Here is a 9,728-nt window from a genome sequence, read left to right as displayed (position 1 = left end):
GTTACTTTCATATAGGATTATTCTATGTAAATGTCTATAGGATTTTTTTGGGTCCTATCAGAGAGGCATTAATTACTCTGGCTAGAGAATTTGGTATAGGTAACGTTCACACCCCTCCTTAACCGAACTTTATATTAAAAAAATGTCCCAAACTTTCGGACAATTGGGTGTTCAAATAGGACCTAGTGGTAGATAGAATCAGTTGAGAACAAAATCCTAGCCGTTCCTTCTTGCCAGATATGGCCATTTTAAGATTTTAGTCAAATTACACTAAATAACCTGAGGCTGATACATACTTTACTCTTTGAATATTTTAGTGTAATTTTAATGGGAGAGCCTCAAAATAGAGTAGCTTTGCTCCACTGACCAAACAGACTGCCTGGAGTTTCTATGCCATAATGTTTTAACACAAGTGATGATTCGAACCCATTCCCAAAAATATCCAACATGGAATAGCTGTATATTACAGCATGACGACAGTAATTTGTATATTGGGCTCGGGCAATGGATGCCCCTTTGGATACCCTCTGCTAATCCTGGCTGTTTTTGTGATCAGCAGGGTCAGCTCTTTGTTGGACTTGTACCTTGGTTTCCCACAGTCAGGCCCTTTCGCTAGAATTACAGCCTTGTCTTGACCACAATCTCTGTCGTGGGGGGGCAGTTTGATGTGTAACCCAGCCCTATCCAGTTCGTGCCTCCTTGGGGCACCTTGAACTAAATGGGGATGTACATCTTACAATAGCCACTGTCCAGTTTTCCAGTTTCACCTTCTAGGCCCCTACCTTGATGGGAATGGCCAGCAACTCCATGCTACCCATATTCTGGTCATCGGTCAGCTCTAAACAAATGGGGTCAATGGCTGTGGCTGACAGTGGCCTCATGAGAGCTGCCTTGGCCAGAAAGTTGATTGTACAGCCAGAGCAAATCTTGCCTTCAGTTGCTGGTGGTGGGAGGGGCTCTGGGCCTTTCCCAGGCTTGGCAGGGCTGGGGCCACTGACTTATTGGGCGACTCTCCCAACTGATCCATGCCATCATCTCCAACAAACAGTAACTATGTCCCCCAACTCCCTCAGAAAGAACCCTCCCAGATTTAGGGCATAGTTCAAGATGCACACCACCATGATCTCCTGGAGGATCAATATCAGGGTATAGCTAAGATGAGATGCTTCCCTGCCAATCCTAGATCAGCAAAGCTGCCACGGAAGGATAGCTGCAGGTGGTGGGTTGCATACCTAGGCTTGGGATGCTGGTGTGCATCTTGAAACATACCCTGAACCTGGGAGGGTTCTTTCTGATGGAGTTGGGGGACTCAGTTACTGTTTGATGGACCCAAATTGATGGTATGAATCAGTTGGGAGAGTAGCCATGGTTGCCTCCACCCCAGGGAGCTGACCCTGCTGATCACCAACAACAGCCAGGATTAACAGAGGGTATCAAAAGGGGCATCCATTGCTCAAGCCTTAAAGACAAATTTCTGTTGTCTTGCTGTAATGTACAGCTATTCCATATTGAATAGTTTTGGAAATTGGTTCAAATCCCAACATGTGTAAACACAATAAGGCAATTCCTGTTAGGAACTCCAGGCAGTCTGTTTGGTCAGTGGAGCAAAGCTACTCTATTTTGGGGCTGTCCCACTACAATTACACTAAAATAATCAAAGAAGAGTGAAGTTTGTATTAGGTTATTTAGTGAAATTTGACTAAAATCTTAAAATGGCCATATCTGGCGAAAAGGAACGGCTAGGATTTTGTTCTCAACTGATTCTAACTACCACTAGGTCCTATTTGAACGCCCAATTGTCCGAATGTTTGGGCATATTTTTTTTTTTATAAAGTTCGGTTGAGGAGGGGTGTGTAACATTTTAATTAGGGACCTAAAGGAATAAGACAATGGCCGATAAATTGAAGATTTTAATAGACAAAAGCTCAGCTAATCCTAAACTAGATAATAACTGTCGTCCCTAATATATGGCTTCCAAATAATCTTAAAAGCAGCTATACAATATAACTCTTTATTAAATTGGGTAAAGTTGAGTCATAGAAAAATTAGACAAGAGCATCTACGCTTGCATGTCAGTCCGGCGGTTATCAAAATCTTAAACTACAGACATCTTGTTACTTTTATATTATATTTAGAATTGTGTACAACTACAACTACAACAACAACAACAACAACAACAACAACAACAACAACAACTACAACTACAACTACTACAACAACTACAACAACAACTACAACTACAGCTACAGCTACAGATCCAACAACAACAACAACAACAACAACAATAACAACAACTACTACTACAACTACAACTACAACTACAACTACAACTACAACTACAACTACAACTACAACTACAACTACAACTACAACTACAACTACAACTACAACTACAATTACAACTACAACTACAACTACAACTACAACTACAACTACAACTACAACTACAACTACAACTACAACTACAACTACAACTACAACAACAACAACAACAACAACAACAACTACTACTACAACTACAACAACAACTACAACTACAACTACAACTACAACTACAACTACAACTACAACTACAACTACAACTACAACTACAACTACAACTACAACTACAACAACAACAACAACAACATCAACAACAACAACTACTACTACAACTACAACAACAACTACAACTACAACTACAACTACAACTACAACTACAACAACAACAACAACAACAATAACAACAACTACAACTACAACTACAACTACAACTACAACTACAACTACAACTACAACTACAACTACAACTACAACTACAACTACAACTACAACTACAACAACAACATCAACAACAATAACAACAACTACAACCACAACTACAACTACAACTACAACTACAACTACAACTACAACTACAACTACAACTACAACTACAACTACAACTACAACTACAACTACAACTACAACTACAATTACAACTACAACTACAACTACAACTACAACTACAACTACAACTACAACTACAACTACAACTACAACTACAACTACAACTACAACTACAACTACAACTACAACTACAACTACAACTACAACTACAACTACAACTACAACAACAACAACAACAACAACAACAACTACAACTACAACTACAACTACAACTACAACTACAACTACAACTACTACAACAACTACAACAACTACAACTACAACTACAACTACTACAACAACTACAACTACAACTACAACTACAACTATAACTACAACTACAACAACTACAACAACAACTACAACTACTACAACAACTACAACAACTACAACTACAACTACAACTACTACAACAACTACAACTACAACTACAACTACAACTATAACTACAACTACAACAACTACAACAACAACAACAACAACTACAACTACAACTACAACTACAACTACAACTACAACTACAACTACAACTACAACTACAACTACAACAACAACAACAACAACAACAACAACTACTACTACAACTACAACAACAACTACAACTACAACTACAACTACAACTACAACTACAACTACAACTACAACTACAACTACAACTACAACTACAACTACAACTACAACAACAACAACAACAACAACTACAACTACAACTACTACAACAACTACAACTACTACAACAACTACAACAACTACAACTACAACTACAACTACTACAACAACTACAACTACAACTACAACTACAACTATAACTACAACTACAACAACTACAACAACAACAACAACAACTACAACAACTACAACAACTACAACTACAACTACAACAACTACAACAACTACAACTACAACTACAACTACAACTACAACTACAACTACAACTACAACTACAACAACAACTACAACTACAACTACAACAACTACTACAACTACAACAACAACTACTCCTACAAATAATAATAACTGTAATAATAGCAATAGTGGCAATAATGGTAATAATGGTAATGGAAATAATAACAATACTGGTAATAATAATAACAATTGTAATAATAACAATAATGGTAATAATGGTAATAATGGTAATAATGGCAATAATGGCAATAATGGTAATAATAACAATAATGGCTAGGGTTGGGCTGGATATCCTGCAGGATATCTCACAATATAATCTTTCATATTACAAAACAAAAATCCCTGTTCACAAACAGTCACAACTATATTTCTTAAATTCTTGGTACTATATAGCAAGTAGTTACTTACCTAAGAAAGTAACAAACAGTTATAATCTCATTGAGGCCTCTAGGGGAACTTGAGGTGGGGGGAGTCGATACTCCCACTTGCTGTTTTAGTTTTATAAAGAAAAAGTAAGGGGTGATTTTTCCTGGGAGGGTGATGGACATGGTACCCCCTCACAAAGTAGTTAAAAACTTTCTAGGACCTTTGAGGGTTATTAGAAAACAAGGATGACAACATCCATAAAAGCGAAGCACTGAATCGGTAGGACAAACGGACATTAACACTTTTACAGTGTCTGAACTGAATAATCAGAATATAAAAGTATAAGAGACGAAGCAAAATTGTAAGTAAATTTGTCAAAAACTGCTTGATACAGGATAATGTTTATGGACATACTTACATCTTTAGGACTTGATTATAGAGTTGCTTCGCTTAAAATATTGTTCTTTGTTGTCCCTGGAATCAATATACCAAAAATCAGATCAAACGGATAATTACATCACATAAAAATTTTTTGTTAAAAAAGAAGAAAAATCAACATGTTTAAAATGGACGTACGGACATTCTGGTATTGATTATAGAGTTGCTACGCTTTCTAAATCGTACCTAACTACTAGAGGAATCACTATGCAAAGTTTGAGATCGAATAAAAGCTAACTATCTCGGACGGACGGACGTACGGACCGACCCTTATTATAGAAAAGCTTTGCTTTTAAAAAGAAGTTGTGCACCTAAACATATGATACGAAATAAAACCAAATCCTTTATTTTGGTTTTAAACCTCATTGAACAACCTATTTAAATCAGCCAAATTGTACCATTATATGTGATAAGATAATTGGTATAAAATTATTTTTATCATTGTTCAAAATCCAATTTATAGCACTGGATAAAAACCTGTTCTTAACTGTGATGCAATTACGTGTATAGTATGGTTTTATAGAATTTTTTCGAGAATACAAAAATAACAAAGGATTAATCCTGATTTTGTTGGCTTTGAGTTGCTGAAGGCCTCCTTACACCCAAAAAAATATTTTTTTTTTTTTTAATTTCTTTAACTGTCTATGAAACCATACCAGAATTATATGTTATGTGATTTTACTGTAACCAATAAGACTGAATTTCTTTTTATTGTCTTTTAATAGCACTCCTACTCTTAAATTGAATAAAAAATAAATTATATTATTTCAGTTTTTTTTATTTTATAGTACAGCTTTGCTATCTATAATTCGAATTAGAATGATGTCTGTTCATTCATCTGTCCATCCGTATGAGGGAAGCTTGAGTTCTCAGTAACTGATTTGGATCTACTCTTAAGGGAATAGAGATACTGATTTTATGGTGGTTTTAAGCTATTTTGATGGGGGGTGGATCAACAAAAAGAAAAATTACCCCCATTTTTTCTTCTTTTTTTAGTTTTCCCATTCCAGACTGACGTACCGACGGTGTAAATTATATAGCATCTTCGCAACTTGAAATATAATGGCATAGAGAAATAGATTTTATGTATATACAACATATATCATATAGTTTTATTTAATTACGGAAGTTTAAATCAGGGAGTAAGGGAGATGACAATGGGCAATTAATTCAATTTAACCCTTAAAGGTCGGGGGGGGGGGGCGTTGAACGCAAACCTGGCAGGGTCATCCAGGTAAAGAACAAAAATATTTTTTGACTTAAACAAAGCATTTTATCTTACCAAATTACTAAAATATCCTTTAGTAGTACATCCTCATCTTATATACAGGTGTTCAAGTCAATTTCAGGTTCCAGGTATGATCCTGCAGGTCCTGATCCTCCAGGTCTCCAGAAATCTTTTAAAAGGCTCCTGTGGACGAAATTTTTAACTTAGAGACTTCAAATTTTAAACTTAAGCTTCTCTTACATGTCTACATAATGTATTAAAATTTCATAAAGATCCGCGGCCGTTTTCCCGCCGACCGCCGACTGCGGCGGCTGGCAGCTGTCAAATACAGCTGCGGCCGCTGAAACTTATGTTTTGATATTTCAAATATAAAATTTACATAAAAATAAACATTTTCTGCAAAAAAAAATTTCTTCTAGCTTCAAAAATAAAAAAAATACAGCCGTTTGAAATTTTTAAGTAAAAAAGAACCTAAAAACAAAGGTTGTTTAATAAAAGGGTGAAGGAAGCGAAAATTGACTTTGACTTACTTAAGATCGGAAATTCATCATAACACAGGGGACTTGCACAAAAAAGTTTAGCCCTCTAGCTCTAATAGGAACTGAGATAATAATAGGAACTGAGATAACTGATTAAGGTGCGGCAAGGGGCCCGACTGTTAAGGGTTAAGAGTTTTCACTGAAAAGCAATGAAAACCAGATTTATCAAGAAAATTTGACCGAAATTGTAAAGGGATCTTGGTAATATAATTTAGAACAAAATTATTTCTAAGATAAAAATCATTTACTTGAAAATTAAATTACCAATACACCACAATGCAGTAAACATTCTGTAATTAATCACTAGAAATATCGTGTTTAGAACTTTGTGAACCCTACTCATATATTTTTAACTGCCACCTAAATTCAAGGGGTTCTTAAATTGTTTAAAACATAAATATCACAGTAGAGTTTCTATACACGAAATGACATTTTCTTGGGAAAAAATATTTGTTAAAACCAGCCATCTAATAACAAATTTTTCTGTCTGCTATATTTAAAACTAACTCAGCTAGTTAGCGGGGCATTGATGCGCTAGTACCCAAAGTCAGTCAGAACCTGCTGAATTTGTGCACATTCCCTTTAAGCCAGTCTGAGACTCTTAAAAATTGAATATTAGATCCATTGTCCCCTTCATTACTCCCTGGGTTTAAATATTTTTATCTATCAAAAAGATCGTTCAATATTCTAAAAAAACAGGATGTATGTCTGAATTTATTCTTCTGAGATCATCTAGGGGCACTGTATTCGAAAGCTGTCGTGTTTACGTCTGATTCACACCGCGTCATACTAGAAACGGTCATAGTAGGGGGAATGCCTTGGTCCATAAACAGTTGCAACTTATAACCATGCACATTTAGGAATTATTAGACAAAGTTTGTGCAATCAAAAGGTTTGTTGTCTGTTGAATATTACTTAACCTTATATCATTGTGTGTTAGAGTATTGCATAAATTTTTTAAGTTTATTTTCTAAAGGCCAGGAGCGATGCATCTAGTTTATTTATGTATATTATTAATGTAGAAAAATATATGGTATTTTTAGTTTGTTTATCCGTTAAGATCTCGCTAATGATCCAGTTGAGTTTTCCTTTTTAGTGTATTGTGATGTCCCCACCTTTAATTAAATAATTATGTAGCAAAAGATCTCATAAACCACTGAGCCTTTTAAATCAAGGCCCCTAATTGGTGACGGCACAGCTGTCAAAATACCTTTCTAATTTATACTTGCTGCACCCCTATCATCAAAGGGCTCTATATTGAAAGGGTTAAAGAGGAAGTAAAAATAGCCTAAAACCATCACAAGACTTTAATCTAAAAATAAATGGCCTATACTAAACTATCTCGAGATCCAGCCTTACTACCTATAATTATATAATAGGATTATCATTTTTTATTATTAGGTTAAATCACAAAACTTTAATAGTTATTTCTCGCATCGTATTATAAACGGCTTTCCGCGGATATAAAATGTACAATTAAAAGATTAAAACTAGTTTTTTTAGCCCCGAGGTGCCGGAGGCACTGGCTAAAAATGGATATCCGGAAAAAAAGGAACTATAGAGCAGTTTTATAAAAAAAAACATTAAACTAAAAAAAAATCATGAAACCTCGATCTAGCACCTTAACCAAAAAGCAAATCTTAATGAAACATTATAGGGATATGTAAATTGGAAACTTTTTAATCCTTAAAAATATCAGCCGTCTATCTTTAGTTGGAGTAAAGATAATCATGAAACTGAAAAATCTAGGAATCGAACTAGCACCCAAACCAAAGGCAAATCTCAATAAAACTTAATAAAAGTATGCAGAATATTAATGTATCCAATACCTGAAAATTTCAGCGATCTATCTTGAATAGGAGCCGAGAAAATCACGTTTCCCCCACTTCGTGATTGACGGACAGAAGGACGGACATTTCGATTTATAGAGTAGGTTCGCTACTAATAAGGAGAGATAATGGTTTAATATATCCTTTTAACTGATGTTACATATCTTTTGCATTCATATTACAATAAATCCAATGCATAAGAGTTCATTTTCAAATTCTTGTTATATTATAAAAAAAAAATTATTATTAAGTTTTTTTGTCAAATGTGTCCAACTACTTAGTAATTGTCAAAGAAAGGGGGGACACTGGTCCCCAAAGTTTCATAATAATGTTTTCTTATTCGTTGGATTAAAAACGTTGGGGGATTTAAGTGAATTATGATTGGTTGGTTTATTAAGTTGTGCGTTTAAACGTTTCAAAAACTATTTTTAATTTACAAAAGAGATAATTTTGTTTATTATCACTGGGGATGTACATTAATTTATCGGCCATTGTATTATCTCTTTAGATCCCTGGAAACTGTACTTATTTGCAATTTTTGGTCATTTATATAATTTTTGCAAATTTATTGTTCTTTTTATTGCTAACAGTGATTAATAATTTGTAGCAGGTCAATTTACCAGGGATCTAAAGGGATAAGACAATGGCCTTTAAATTGATGTACATCCCCATAAAATTACCCCTTGTGTAAATTACAATTAGTAGTTGAAACGTTTGGACAATCAAGATTCAATAAAATCCCACAAAGTTTTTAAGCAAACCAAAATGAGAAAACGTTATTATAAAACTTTGGGGACTAGTGTAATAAACACCCCAATGTCCCCTACCTCCTTCTTTTGATTGCTAACAATGATTGATTATTTCAATTTCAACTTTTCTGCATAAATTTTGAGTGCCTTCATTTAAATATTTTGTTGATTTATTCCACAAAAAAGGAAAAACAGGGATCTAAAGGGAAAAGACAATAGCTGATAAATTAATGTACATCTCAATGGACGAACCAGCCAGTATATAAACCAATTATTATAATTATTAAGTTTATGCACAAATTCATAATTTATGGTATAATTTATATTCTTTATAATTAGAAAAGCTGTGTATTCTGTCATTTAGATGACTTATGTACATATATGAATCAGAGAGAGAGGGGACATTGGGCTGATTATTACATTAGTCCCCAAAGTCCATAATAATGTTATTCGTTGGCTAAACAACCATGGGGACTTTTTGAAAATTTAGATTTGTTGGTTCATTTTGTTGAGTGTCTAAACGTTTCAACCACTAATTGTTATATACAGAAGAGGTAACTTGTGTATCATCATTGGGGATGTACATCAATTTAACGGCCATTGCCTTATCCCTTTTCATCCCTGGATAACAATATAGATACATTTTAGCATCTACCCCCCCCCCCCCCATATAAGTTAGGGGTAAAATTTTTATGGGGGTAGGGGAGGGGGGGATCTAAGAAAATTCTAAATTGTTTGGAAAGGAGGGGCTAAGCACCCCTTAACC

Source organism: Acartia tonsa, chromosome 8 (genome assembly GCF_053477335.1).
Source record: "Acartia tonsa isolate MP-2025a chromosome 8, ASM5347733v1, whole genome shotgun sequence".
NCBI lineage: Eukaryota > Metazoa > Arthropoda > Copepoda > Calanoida > Acartiidae > Acartia > Acartia tonsa.
The sequence above is the reverse complement of the archived record's forward strand: the minus strand, read 5'-3'. Positions refer to the sequence as shown.